At 49.7% G+C, this 14,280-nt stretch overlaps 1 protein-coding gene across 5 annotated transcripts in view; it reads left to right on the forward strand.

Annotated features, from left to right (window-relative positions):
- LOC113217933 (uncharacterized) overlaps positions 1-14,280 on the forward strand; it is a 93,173-nt gene that overhangs the window by 49,793 nt on the left and 29,100 nt on the right. For 2 of the 5 annotated variants that reach the window (XM_052270623.1, XM_026438029.2), the window contains exon 3: positions 1,963-2,071. The exons of 2 other annotated variants lie outside the window; for them this stretch is intronic. The gene's annotated coding sequence lies outside the window, so the exon portion shown is untranslated. Of the gene's footprint in view, positions 1-1,962; positions 2,072-5,042; positions 5,312-14,280 lie in introns of those variants that run through there. One more of the 5 variants, XM_026438030.2, reaches the window with a different exon arrangement.

Below are 14,280 nucleotides of genomic sequence, written 5' to 3' on the forward strand. Positions count from 1 at the left end.
GGAAATAAAAAAGTAATATAACGTAGGCGCTTAGAATGTTGTGTGCGCGCGCGCGTTCGCTCACTCGCTCTCTCTCTCCCTACACGATTCTTCACTTTATTTGCATTGCAGATTCGTGATGTTTTTGCATCACACGGCGCCGCAGCACTCTGCGTCAACAATTTGGAATAACCAATCGCGCCTGCATGATGGAACAATTGTAGGCGGAAAAGGGTGTGGTGGGGGGGTGGGTGGAGAGAAGCGCACCGCGGCTTATGGCAAAATCGCCGATCGGTGCTCCATTAGAATGGAAAAGGTTGCTGATCAGATGGATGTCAATGCGGGAAATGGAAGTGGAATGCGAAATAAACGGGGTGATGGGGGGAAGGGGGACTTAGGCTGAAACAATGGGACGCCTTTTTGTCTGCTTTTTAATTAATTTGCTGTTGGGGGAAAGTACTACAGTACATTGTTCCTCTCGAACCTGCCCTGAAAACTCAACAGCGCTTAACAGTGTACATTGTATGCTGATATATCAGCAAGCATTGGTGGTCACTGATATATATACCACTGTATACATGGCATATGTACACTGATATATAACAATCATCAATGATCATGCTCAGGTGTTGGTCTAATATTTCCTTTCAGACAGATATCATTACTAGGGTTCACTAGCGAAATGGGGCGCCTTTTGAAAATGAAGGTACAATATTAAACCAAGTTATGGTACGTAGTGGTCAATTTGGACCCTATCACGTAGTAGCTCGTTTGATTGCTCTCTTCACGAAGAATCTGGAAATGCTATCCATACCGGATAGATATTAAGCTGATAACTTAAGTGTACAAAGAGGGAAAATTGGGAATATTTTTTTACAATTTCTGGGTAAGTCCTGAGTAAATACCCGATCACCACTTTTTATTCTCACTACGCTAATTTTTTCCGTCACATTTCTCACTCTTTTCGTCCGGCCCTCCTCCCCCTCACTGGTCGGGGTGAGTGAAGTGCTTTTGGTTTTGTCTGTGGGGAGCGCTGCTGCGCCACGCCACGCCACCGCGTGTGGAGGGGAGATAAAGTAGCGCGGCGCGGCCTGGCGCGGCGGGGAGGAGGACAGAGACGGATGGTCGGGCGGGTGCGCCGCGAGGCAGTGGGAGCGAGCGAGAGCGAGCGAGAGCACTGCTGGCCAGTGATGTGAGCACTAATGCGCTCTAACAGATCGGGTTTGTCATGTGTACACACGCACACACACACACTCACCCATATCAGGACTCAACCCGTCCCTGCCCCCCTCCTCTTCCCTCTCTCTGGTTTTATGTCCCTGTATTTCCCTCTCTTTCCCCCTCTTCCCCTCTCTTCGTGCCCCCTCCCCTCTCTCTCCCTTCGTCTCTCTCCCTCTGTCCAATGCCCTCTCTCTATTTCCCCTCCTCCCTCTGTGCCCCCTCTCCCCCCATCTGTCCTCGCTCTCTCCTGCCCCTCCCCTCCGTGCCCCCTCTCCCCTGTCTGATGAATTTCTTAATGATTTCTCACTCTCTTTTTCATACTTCCAATAGCACTAGTGACAGCGAGAGAGAGAGAGAGTTCTCTGTCTCCCCCTCTCTATTGCTGTTGTGCCATCCTTATTCCTTAAAAAATGTCAGAAGGTGTCTCCTGGAACTGCAACAATTTGTGTATGTAGCGGTATGACCATGCGCTACAGTCGTGCATTCCATTTCTTTGCCCTCGTGATTAAATGCGCCCGATAAGGCGAGTGCGCGGCCGCGTGTGTTGTTCCCGTCGGCCATGGTGCGCCGCTCACGAGAGGCAATTAGGGATTATGCCTTATTTATCCTTGTTGCGAGTTTGTTGTCGCTGCAAACAATCGGCGGGAGGCGGCCGGGCGGACGCGGCGCCGCCGCGTGTCGCGCGGCTGAAGAAGTTGCTAGAGGGCGCCTAAATGAAATATAATTGCGCGCGGAGGACATAATATGCTGCCGCTGTTGCAGGTAACGGCGTGGCAGCTGACGGTGGGTCGGCGCGGCTCGGGCGGGCCGCTGCTGTGCAGCTGTGCGCGAGCGGAGCGCAACGCAACGGGAGGAGTCCGCGAAAGTAGTGGTGAGTCAGCAAAGCCTTCAAGAAGGGCAAGGGACGTAATTCAGAAAGTGTAGCCGGCCGAGTGGGTGACATTCATTGCATTTGCGTTGCCGTGCCCACATGCCGCAGCGGATAGGACAACACGACAGGATATTTGAAGAAGCCGTTAAACGCGGTAGGTATATAGAACCGCTCTTCGTGTGTACCTCAAAGGATTCAGTAAATCCTGTGTTGAAATCGTTCACCGGGCCTATCAAAGGCACGACGCGAGGAAGGGAACCGCCACGGGGGACGGGGGCGTGCGGAAAGAAAGCATCATGGTGGGTACACTGTTGAGAAAGACTGGTTCGTCCCCGGCAGCGCCCGGCGCGTGGCGCAGCTCCGTAGCCACGCTCGCGCGCGCGTGCAGGGAAAGAAAATGGAAGCGGAAACCTCGTTGGAATATCTGACAGTGTTCTGCGGCGCAGAAGCGAGGGCGCCGCGCCCGGGCTCGACTCGAGCGGGGCCCGAGGGCCTGGCGGGGGCGCGCGGGGGCGGCGGCGGGGCTGGTGGGGGCCGTGGGGGCTGCCGTGGGGTGGTGCGGGCGGTGGGTGGCAGCGGAGTGGGGGGCGGGGGTGTGGTGGGGAGGCGGGTGGAAGTCCTTGGGGGTCGGCCGAGCCGAGGGGCTCTTTGGGACGGGCTGCCTTCCTCGCCTCCAAGCTCGTCTAAAGAAAAATCCGAGGACAGCTTTACAGGGTTGTGTCGCTGGGTGGACAAAGGCGCACCATCGTAGACTCCCTCACTTATTTAGCCTTCCTCAAAAGTTTACTCAACCCTCGCTCTGTTCAGTTCAAGTTCAAAAAGTGGGATGCTGTGAAATAATTTTAAGCTGGCTGAATTTTCTTGATGAGTCGCTGTGCTGTCCCCGGACCCAGCTCTAAAAATCCACAAATGAGACTGCTGCACAAGCAGCAGCCGCACTGAGCGGCTTTGTAGGATGTTTGCGGGACGTGGCGATGGTGCGCAGCATCGCTTGTTCGTGCGGGAAGGATGTCCTCAAGGACACGACACTTGCGTGTCGTGTAATGAGTTTGGCTGCATTGAGGGCAGTGGTTCGTCTGTCACTGTGTCCATACTGGCATTCTGGCACGGCAACGAATGAGTGGTAGGAAAGCGAGGCCATCATGTTCCCCAAGTTTGCTGCCGTAAAGTGCACTTGCTGGCCCGGAGCAGAAAAACTCCATTTGGGAAAAGATCGAGCCGTATGTAGGAGGGTAACCAGGATAATCTATGGCCATAGGCGTGTAGTATCAATCGTGTCCTCTGCGGGACTGTCGTGAGGCGCTCCTGGTGGCTGGACCCGAAAACTCCTGCTTTGGAAACGACGGCAGCTGCGTGCCGTTCGCATGCGATGCTTTGAGCCGAGCCGAGTCGAATCGAGCCTCCTCCGTCCTCCGTTCGGCTGGGCTTCGGAGCTCGGGTCGCGGAGAGGAGGGCGCGGGGGGAAGGCGCGGCAGAGTGGGGTGGGGCGGCGGTCTGGCGGGCGGGAGGGGGAGGGTGCGGGAGCAGGCGGCCGACCAATCAGAGGCGGCATGCGAGCAGCGCACAATGCGTTGCTCCGGCCGCACGCGATTTTGGCCTCGGTTGCTGGTGATGGATCTGGCCTGAGGTGACCTTTGGGAACCACAGAAAATAGCGTGTCCTTGCCCATGTTTCAAGGGGCTTCAGTGTCTCCCGTCCTGCGAATGACTTCGACTCTCTGAGCTCGGCTGTTACTGTTGCTGAGCTCGCGGAGCGAGCGTAACTCATAGGATATGTGAGAATCCTAACTTTCCAACTTCGATCACTGGTACGATGCAGTGAATAGCTACAGTGCACGCTGCTCGAGCTGCTAGGGCGAGGATTCCCTGCAGCTGGTATACAAAACAATCGCGTTACCACCGCAGCAACATCTCGCTCAGAACCCAGAAATCGCGCACCTAATTATGTTTCACGAAAGACGAGGAATCTGATTTGCAGTGTACACTGTTCCTGTGAAGAGATGCAACCATGTTTCTTTGTAAGGACAGAGTTGTGGGTTCGCCTACTCTCGTGCGTACTCGTTTTGCAGCTCAATCTTCTAACTCTGCACAGAAACACTCGGCACATACCTGTTTTTTTGTAATTGTATCTGACATTTTCAAAACACATGCGTTAACATTGCGCACACGGCGAAAGCGCAATACGGCTTCCCGGTAAACAACCGACGCGGACATTCTCGCGTTTCACGGTCAAATTTACTGCCGATCTCAACGATGCCAGAGGAGAGCATGGGCCGCGATGTGCTCTATCGATTTGTACGTGTTGTTTTCATCTCGAGGGTCGGTGTGATAGGCTGCGCGATTGACGGGCGATAACCTACTGGCCGTCGAGCGTTGAGGCTGATCGCGTACCAGCAGGTCATCAGGCGCGCGGGGCATCACGACGGGTTCTGCGAATATAACGAATAAGTCGAATCGAATGAGATGACGGGCCTTCGCCGTCAGTCGTCACACTAAAATCGTATGAACACTTTTATTCACTGCTCACTGCTTACTGATTTCAGTGCGTGTTACCCTTCACCCTTCGCCAGTATGAACAATTTCATTCGCGTAAGCCCAGCACACACACACAAATCAGCTGGCTGCTGTGAACAAAACGAATCCGCAAGTTTGAATATTTCGGCAAGATTATTGGGAAGCGTGCATCTTTTTAGAGGATTTGATCGGCCATTGCGCACGGTGCGTGGTGCTCGTACTATAGTGGCGTTTCTTCAGTATTAAATCATTTCTGACAGTGTAGCTCGATCTACTACAAGGAATGTCTCTGCTGATGCCATCATCCACTGCAGCAGCTCAGCGTGAGCGTGGACCACGCGCCGATCGGGAAGATAAGGCAAGTAAGATAAATGGTTCTGCTAACTGGAAGCATTTTCACTGGTTTTATGGACTCGCTTGTCGGCCGAGATGATCTGGGATAGCAGCTCAGTATCACTCCTCGGCGCGTCCTTCAATATTATTCCGCTCAGCCAAAGATCTTCTACGAACTGGCCATTCCTGTTTCTTTCCCTTTCTTCTTTCAGATCATTCTTGTGTACCCAAGTAAAAAGGCGTGCCAGCAAATAAGCTTCAAAAAAACGAACCAAACGCAGCGTCTGGGCAAACTCGACGCGCCGCAAAAATATGCCGGATCGGAATTTCGTCAACCGAGACCAGACGCATACCAAGCCTTTCTCGGCGACGGGGCCATATGTGCGTCACGAAGGTGAGTCACTCTCCTGTAAACCCAAGATAAAAACCCGGGAGGACAAGGTACTTATTTTTTTTCAACCGTGATAGGTCGCTCGGGGCCTGTGTGTAGCAGCGCCGCGTTCGACGCAGCGAGCCTGTTGTAGAGCTGGCATGTCTCCCCCCCCCCTCTCCTCGTTCCCTCTCTTCTTTCTCTCTCTGGCCCGTCTCTCTCCCCGCTGGCGCGGCGGGTTTACTGCAGCGAGCACACCGTCGGACCTACGTGCTGCGTGTGATGTATTATTCAGGTGGAGCCGTACAAGGCTACTCGTCAGACCGTCTCTCTCCCTCTCGGGCCTCTCCCCTCCCTGCCTCTCCTCCTCTCTCTCTCTCTCTCTCTCTCTCTCTCTCTCTCTCTCTCGGCCTCGGTGGGCGAAACAACGCGCGCGCGCACTGCTTCAAAGATGCATGGGCGGCCGGCCGCGGCGCGGCTCCCCTCCTCATTCGCCGTTTCTTTTCCTGCAATCCGGCCTCGGCGTGATCGTATCAATTTTCTCGTCTGCTCCCTCCTCCTCCGCCGCCGCCTCCTCTCCCTTTCCCCTTCGCACTCTCTTTCGTGGTCGCCGCTCGCTTCTTCATCGCCTCGAAGAGATGGAGACATAATCAGTATTGATCTCTCCCGGGACGGCATTTCATTGTGGTTGGGCCCACCAGGACGCGTCGCTTATTGACCCTTCCTAACCCCCCGTCCCTTCCCCCCTCCCCCTCCTCGCCGTATTCACACGTCGGGCCCCTCAGGATCAATGGGGCACGGGGGCCCACACGTCCTACCGCCGCGCCCGGGCCCCGCCCGCCCGGTTTTTCTCTTTTCCTGTAACGATCAGAATATGAATGGAAACAGAGTAAAAATTTATGCGGCAGAGTGTTAAGCTTTGGACTAGCGCGGGGCCGGACGGAAGGGGAGTGGGCACCAGGCGTGGTTGTGTTGGTGTTACGACCCTTTGTCCCCGTCTCATACATTACGGCAGACGATGGTTTTAAACAGGCGGTGGAAGGCGCGGGAATGTTTAATAGTTTCTGGTGTCATGCGCGCGTTTGTGTGTGGTCATTGAATTCTCCATGTATCTCTTTTTTACTTATTTGCTAAGGCAACGCAACGCGACGATAAGTAGCAAGCGAGCGAGAGCCAGCTGCAATTAACTATTTTTATTTTTTCGCTCTTTTCATTTTATTTCTGATGCGGCGAAGAGATTTCTTCTCGCTGAAATAAAAGAAACAGCTAAAAACGTTAATTGTCTGGCGAATCTACACCATGTCCTTGGGGCACGTTGTTAAATAGCGCGGTGGCGGTGATGATGATGATTAAAACAGTGGCAGACGAGCAGCGAGGGGACGGCGGGCGAGGCACGACGATGCACTTCGCCACCACCAGCCGGTCGTGCAAGCTGGCTGACGGGAGGTTCACGCTGACAGGCGGGCGATGGATGAAACACCAGTAGTAGTTATAAGCCGAAAAGGCTGCGGGCGAATTGAGAAATCAATCAATTTGTCTTTCCCAGGCCCCGAGCGGCACGACTCTCTTTCTCTCTCCCCTCCCCTCCGGCTCCGTATATGGGGCCTGGCCGCTTTTAACTGGGCGTGTGCGTTCCGAAACAGGGTCGTTAATTCAAGTGACTGGGGGGCTGGGGCCCTGGGACCGGGACCGCCGGAGAGGGGAGGGGAAGCAGGACGAAGCGAGGCAGGGGACATTCATTTGGGCGTACAAGTGCATCTCCAAGCAGCGCAAGCAGGAATGTGCTGCGGGGGCGAGGACAGGGCTGTAATTAGCCTCTTGGAGCGCCGTAATTTATGCAAACCAGCGAGTATGTGTTTGTTATTGAATTTCTCATGGCTGTGTCAGTACCCTGTCAGGAGAACTGGCTTTTATGAACTATGCGAGGATACTTTTATCAAACATTGCAACAGTTATACAAGGTGTGTGTACCTGTTTGCAGTGGCGAGAAAATGTTCCATTTCGACCCTTTTACAGCCCGGACCTCTGCTGCTGTATAAAGTGAATGTTACGTCTTATGCGATAAAATGGGATGCGGGGGTGCGCTAGGGATGGGGCGCGCAAGGTGGCGCAACGGAGCCGTCGCGCGGCTACAAATCAATAGCCATTTACGTCGAATGGACATTTCATTTTCTCGCACGGGGGTGAGACGCCGCTGCCACCCCTCTGTGCTCGTACATCTTCATTAGGGAGACAGCGCGCGCGGCTCGGCTCGGTCCGCTCGGTTGCCCGCGGCCGTTGGCCCGGCTTCGCTCGGCTCGCCTCGACTCGGCTCGTCTCCTCCCGGGTAGGGTGGTTGTTACGCCTCGCCCGGCGAAGGTCAAACTGAAATCCTACGGCCGATTAGACACGGCCAAGGTGGTCAGGCCAAGCGATCCCAAGAGTCCGAGTGCGGTTGGTCCGGCGGATCTCTCAACCCTGATAAAGACGAGTTCTTGGCGCAAGAAATGCGGAAATGCGTGCAAGAACATTTACCCACAACGAGGTACCGGGTAAATTTTAAGCGCACGTTCTTGTGACAAGGATGGGCTTTTCTGGGCGAACATGACCTCTTTCATACTCGTACGAGACAAGTATTATAGTGAGTAAGTGCGAGTATAGCATAGGGGCGAGTATTCGCGCATGGTTAAAGGTTCCTGAAATCCTATTTTCTAACGTTAATATTAGCAAACCCACAATGAAAAGAAGACAGCGGCGCAGAGAGCGCCGATAAACAGATAGGCTAGTCTCTCGGGGCAGCGAAACAGGCTAGTCTTTCGGGGCAGCGAAACAGGCTAGTCTTTCGGGGCAGCGAAACAGATAGGATATTGTTGCACGGACGCGTCGACTTCTAGTAACTGTTTTTGGTGAAGTATACTAGACTATAGGGTGGTCCACAGACCTCTTTCTTTATTTTGCTTATACTGTACCGCATGCAGGCATGCCGGTGATCTTGCCTACCGTCGCTCACCGCGGCGCCATATGGCCCCGTGCGAGTATGCAACCAACCCGCACGCCAGCACCCGGTACAGTAAGCAAAATAAAGGAAGGGGTCTCTGGACCACCCTGTAATTAGATTATAGAAACTACAGCAAAAAGGCAGATGTTTACGTAGGGTGTGATGCATGTACGCTACACTGTTTTAAAAAAATTGTTGTAAATTAATAACGAAAGTTCAGTTAGTTAGCAACACATGTTGTAAAAATCTACTTTGTGAAAAATCTCGGCAACAAAGCTTCTAACCGAAACCAGTCACTTTTATTCTGCTACTAGAAAAAAAGTTGAGTGTGTCGTTTTTTGGCTGAGCGATTAGCGAAGCCCATTACTCCACTGACCGAAAAAGTGTCATTGTGTTTGTTTGTTTGTTTGTTTGTTTGTTTGTGTGTTTGTCTGTTCGCACGATAACTCGAGAATAATTTGCGATAGCGATCTGGGAATTTTAGGGTCGTTTTGTATCATAAAAAGACACACCGAGTTCGAAGATGAGCATTCTAGCTTAAAAATTGACTTTTTAAAAAAACCAAAAACCCACAGGTCGCAAAATGCATTTTTTACCGAATATTTTTTATGGGTTTCTAAGGGGTAATTCGTGAAAGTAGATCCCTTTGGACGTCTGATTTGCTCTATCTCGTACCGTTTGGGTGCTAGGAGGCATTTCTTTACAAACATAAGGTGAAAACGACTAAATGGTCTATTAAGTCGTAAAAAAGGCCTTATATTAAAAAAATATGCAGGAAGTAATTGTCAAACCACACAGTTGACGTCGCCCACACCCTCCTTTAGGCTCAAGGGTCCCTTGATTATCTAGCATCACTAAAACGTTGATTTTCACATAACAATCTATCAAAATTCGAACCTTTGATGAAAATCGTTATCGAACATCAGAAGTTTCATGTTTCATGTCCCTAATTTTAGAGTAATAAGTCCCCGACAAATGCCATGAGTATGTCAAATTTTGGGGCCGGAAGGCCCTGTTCCTGAATACCCTCCCATTAACTCGTCTCGGGTGTCAGCGCCGCAGGCCTAGCTTCATGCGCGACAGGCGCGTCGCAGCGTAACAGTGTTTCGTGAGATATCGCGAAGCCTGTTACGCGAGACGTGGTCTGGCGTACATATAGCTAGTAAACGAAACGCGTTGCTAACAAAATTATCCACACCTTTTTTGTACATTTACAGCAAACAAATGGACTAAGTAGTTTCTGTTGTAGGCCAATTTAAGCCGAATAGCACAAGTTTCGAGAGGGGTCAAAGGAAAACAACATTTGATATTTTAGCAGATGTTTCATTTCAAAAATATACTTGTTTTTGTACAACTATTTTTGACAGTGTAACAGTAAGGCTTAATGTGTGTTACAACAATGCCGGAGCAATAACGCATTAACATTCGAAATTAATTTCAACGGTACAAGCGGCCTAGTGTACGGTTAAGAAATTGACTGGTTGTGCATGAGTTAAGTTGCCACCTAAAAACTAAATTTTGGATGGCGTTAAATCGGATATTTATCGTGTTTTGGTTATTTTACCGTGTGTACTTAGTACACACAAAAGTGTGTATTTAGCGGTATTATTCCGGTAGTTTCTCTCTTGCGTAAGTACGCTGTCAAGTTTGCATTGTCATTTCCATCGGAAAAATTACCTAAGACAAATACTTGATTTTCCGCCGGACAGATTCAGTTGTTGCGGAAGGCTCCGTACCCCATGTTCCTTCATTTGTTTCTCACACATTTGTCCGTTTCTCGTCGATTGTCCGGTGCCCTGCTGTAAGTACAGGCCTCCACTCCAGTTGTCGAGTGTGTATGCGGAACGTGCCCATTTAACTGTTCCGGCGATTTGTCGTCGGATTCGCGGGTCCTGCCGGGCGCTGCCTCCGCGGTGCCACTCACGCACCCCTCGGTCCTCCCCCGCGGATGGGACGCAACCCACACGCAGCCTTGCGCGGTCGCGGCTGGGCGGTGTGTGGCTGGCGGCACGTGGCGCGCACGCGTGTGGCACGTGTCACGCCTCTGTGGCACGCGATGACTAGTACCTGCAAACAGCGTGCGCACTGGCGTGCGACGGGGTAAGGGGTGAGGTAACTCACTAAAAATCTGACATCTAAAAAAATAACGTCACTTTTGTCTTGTTTTGGGGAAATGGAAACGTGAAAGGTGAAGAAACTAGCAAAATACAAATTCAAAACGAGTGCCAGTTAAAAATTTTGATCTTTCTAAATTTTCCTTTCTTACTTTTAAGGGGCTCCGCTCGTCGCACCTACTTCTTCGTGTCGTTAGAAGGGAGGCGGGAGCTCTTTTCAGTCAGCCAGGTCCGCTCGGGAAAGTTTCTGCAATCAGCGCCCAAAACAGGCCTTTGCCACTTTATAATTAAAAATTTACTGTCGGCTTGTGTCGGGCAGCATTATGGGGACCGGTGCTATTTTTCAGTGTAATTAGGCACCATCGCGCGTTTTATTTCGCCGTGCAGAAAAAGCCACCCCGGGGGACGCGCGCTCATTACCGCTGGAGTCACTGAGCGACTCCCTCTCTCCCTTCCCCCGCCTCACCCTCCCTTCTTCTCCCCTCTGCCGTCCCGTCTCATTTGTCTGCGAGGCTGCGGCGGGGCGGGGAGGCGCGGTGTGGTGGGGGCGGGGCGGTATGAGGCGAGGCGGGGTGGGGCGGGGCTCGCTGGGGAATAAAAGCGGGCAACTGGCCATCCCATCCTACTGGCCCCACTCGCCACAGCCTCTTCCCTTCGTACGGCCGGATAAAGCATCCACTGTCAAAAGAAAGGTGGGGGAAATAAAATTGTGCCATTGTGGAGTCCCGCTCTGCAATGGTTTTTGGGCTTTGTGTCGCTGGGAATACTGTTAAAGTATCTAGCTATGTAGTAATAATGGCCTCGCGGTCAGCGATTTGCACGATCAGTGTCTTGAAATCTGACTTCCAAGACGAGGTCGAGTATTTCGGCATATTTTCAAGGAAACCCCTTGAAGTGATCAGATCGCTCTTATCCACGAAAGTATCTTGTAATAACAGAAACTTATTTTACCGTGCGGTGGCTATTCGCCCCATTTGTAGGCAACCCCGCATGGACGCATGCATACAGTCCAACTAGGGAAGTGTGCGAGACGAATCAGAACCAGCCATCGCAGGTGTCTAAAGACCATCCACTAAAGCCTGATCAGGCGGCGCTGCACTGTAAATTGCTTACGAACAATCGGTTCGTAATGCAAACCAAAACCTTCGTAGCTTACGAAGGATTTTGAAGCGCTGTATTACGCACTAATTGTTCGAAAGCTTACGAGCAAATAGTTCGTAATGCAACACTGTTAAAAAAGTTGTGAAATTTCACATCAAAATCAGTTGTAAAATTGCAAACGTGGTTGGGAAATTTCATAACGTTGCCAATTTTGCAATTAGTTATTAAAATTCATAACAGTTTTCTGAACATTCAAATCTGTCTTCTGCAAATTTGGAAACATTTGTAATTTTACAATTTGCGATTGTAAAATTCTGATCACTCTATCGGAAATGTGAGATTTGATTGTAATTTTCCGATTGCAGTTTGTAATTTTGCGAAGTAAAACCAAATGAAACAGGACCTGCACAAGTCCCCCATCAGGTTTACTACAGTACAACGAACCTCCACACCTATAAGCCCGTTGTGACTTTGGACTTTCATGCGACGAAACAGCAACTGTACTTTAAAGAACTGCCGCCAGATGGCGTTGTGGTCAGCGCGTCTCTTTTAAGAGCAATTATTAGTATTTAACTAAAATTTGCACAAGAAACTGACATGTATTTTTGTGCGGTATGATCTGTAATAACACAATGCTGTAGCTGGCTACGCATTTGTTTTTGAGCAAAAAGTCCACCAAGTGCCCCAAATAATTGGTCTAATTCCAGCGCGCGCCGGTCCCTGCTACCTCTCCTTAGTTAGGCACGGCGCCGTTCGCACCCGTTCAGTAGGGGGCGCCTGTCAAGCGCTCCCGTATTTTTGCTGTGACTTTACCCTCAGAGGTAACTGACACTTCTTCAGCCCAACGGGCTGATCTCTAGATCGTCTGTGGTTCACCTACTCCATGTTCATGGCAGATTACTTTAATCTTATAAACCTTGATGTTTTGAAAATTCACATTAACGTTTTTAATTTTCAGATCGCAGATTGTGAAATTTCAAAACACGTTTGCAAATTTTTTTACAAGTGTTATAGTTTGTAATTTTACAAACATTGAATTGCGTAAAAAGTTGCCAACAAAATTTGTAAAATTACAATCGATTTTTTTAACAGTGAAACCAATTGGTCGTAAGAACCTTCCTAGCCTTACAAACAATCATCGCTTTGCAACACAAACAATTACTTTGCATTACAAAGAACGAAAATTGTTCGTAAGCTTGCGAAGCCTTTAGTTCGTAAGGATTTTACAGTGTGCTCCTAGCTCCGGTCGCTAGGGTGGCGCAGCGCTCTCCTAATCCACTAAGCTATTAACAGGGTGGGTGGCTGGAGAATATTGGGGTATACTATGTGGGGTTGGCTATCACATCCATTGTACGACATCTGAGACGATAGGTACCATCCCACCCCGCTTCCATGCAGGACCAACCCTTATCCTTTTTATTTTCGTGGATAAGACTTACAAAGTTGGAATTCTAGATGCACCCAAAAAACTGGGTTCTTCGATCAAGTAGAAAGAACTTGAACTCCGTTGAACTCAGTTTTTTAGTTGCGCCTCTTATGGTATCGTCGCTAGTATGTCGTGCCATTTTGAGCGTTATCGCATTTAACCGGTGTATGCAGTAGAGATTAAAATGAGACACGCCTGAAGTTCTGAGTGCATGTGCCGTCGAGGAAAGAGTTCTCACGCTTCTAGTTTGTCGCGGCGCGAGATCACACTTTACTGGTTTTTCGCGGCGGGATCGATCCCCACGATCGTGTCTTTCTCGTAGGACCCGTCGAAATACGAAAATTTGTTGTTCTTCCAAGTTCATTTCGTACCGGGCTGGTCTCGCATCTATCAGTTCTGTGAACTGTTTCTAGAATGGCCACAATAAAAGAATCCAGAATGTCGCGGTATGGATAATGTTAAATCTGGCTAGTAACCCTAGAACGAAATCGGGTCTTAGTTACTGTAGCCCAGTCAGTGGACTCAGAATGATTCATTGGGCCAATGGCACCGGATAGCATCTTAATATTGCTAGACTTGGTAGATGGTTGACTTAACCTTGATTTTCGCGGTGTTCAAGACTACAAATACTCTCTAAGTGGGCAATTCCAAGAGGAATAATATAAAATATCCATTTTCACGCTATTTTTGAGCGACTTCCGACTCGTCATATCTTAAGCTGCATCTAATCTTGTTTTGTGGGTACATGTCAGAAAACTATACACATCTCTGTCCTGAGGGTATTTGGTGATACTTACAGCATCAATCGATGCAAAACTTCCATTAGAGTTGTACTTTAAGCTCGGTTCCACAATATGTGGTGCCATTTTGTCACTTTTAACTCATCCTGAGCTATGAAACTGAATGAAATGTGTCCTGTAACGTTCCCTTGACGCTGTCCCTGAAGCCCACCCTCAACATTCAATTGCAATTTACTTTTATTTCCTTTGATTAGAAGTGGTCCCATTATTATTTTGGTGCAGCTAACTGTTGTAGCTATTAAAAACAACCGGGTCAAGTTCTCAATTTCACTTTTTCAGTCATTAAAAAAAAGAAATACTTTTGTCCCTGACATTTCCTAAAACCTCTCGCACATACGACCGAGGTAACTAAATGATCAGATTTCATAACCTAAACGGTTGGAAGAGGCATATGTGCGTCCACTAAAATAAAGCATATAGCCTAAAGAATGCACTCACCGTATAAAATACGTCAAAGTTCGATCGTATAATATTTTAATAATGAAAAGAAAAAGGAGTGTGCCAGCGTTACAGTCGCCATTCACGTAATTACCACATCTTCAAAACGGCAATGGAAACAAAAATAGGTTACGCCT

Source organism: Frankliniella occidentalis, unplaced genomic scaffold (genome assembly GCF_000697945.3).
Source record: "Frankliniella occidentalis isolate FOCC.00 unplaced genomic scaffold, Focc_3.1 Scaffold6, whole genome shotgun sequence".
In the NCBI taxonomy this organism is placed as follows: Eukaryota; Metazoa; Arthropoda; class Insecta; order Thysanoptera; family Thripidae; genus Frankliniella; species Frankliniella occidentalis.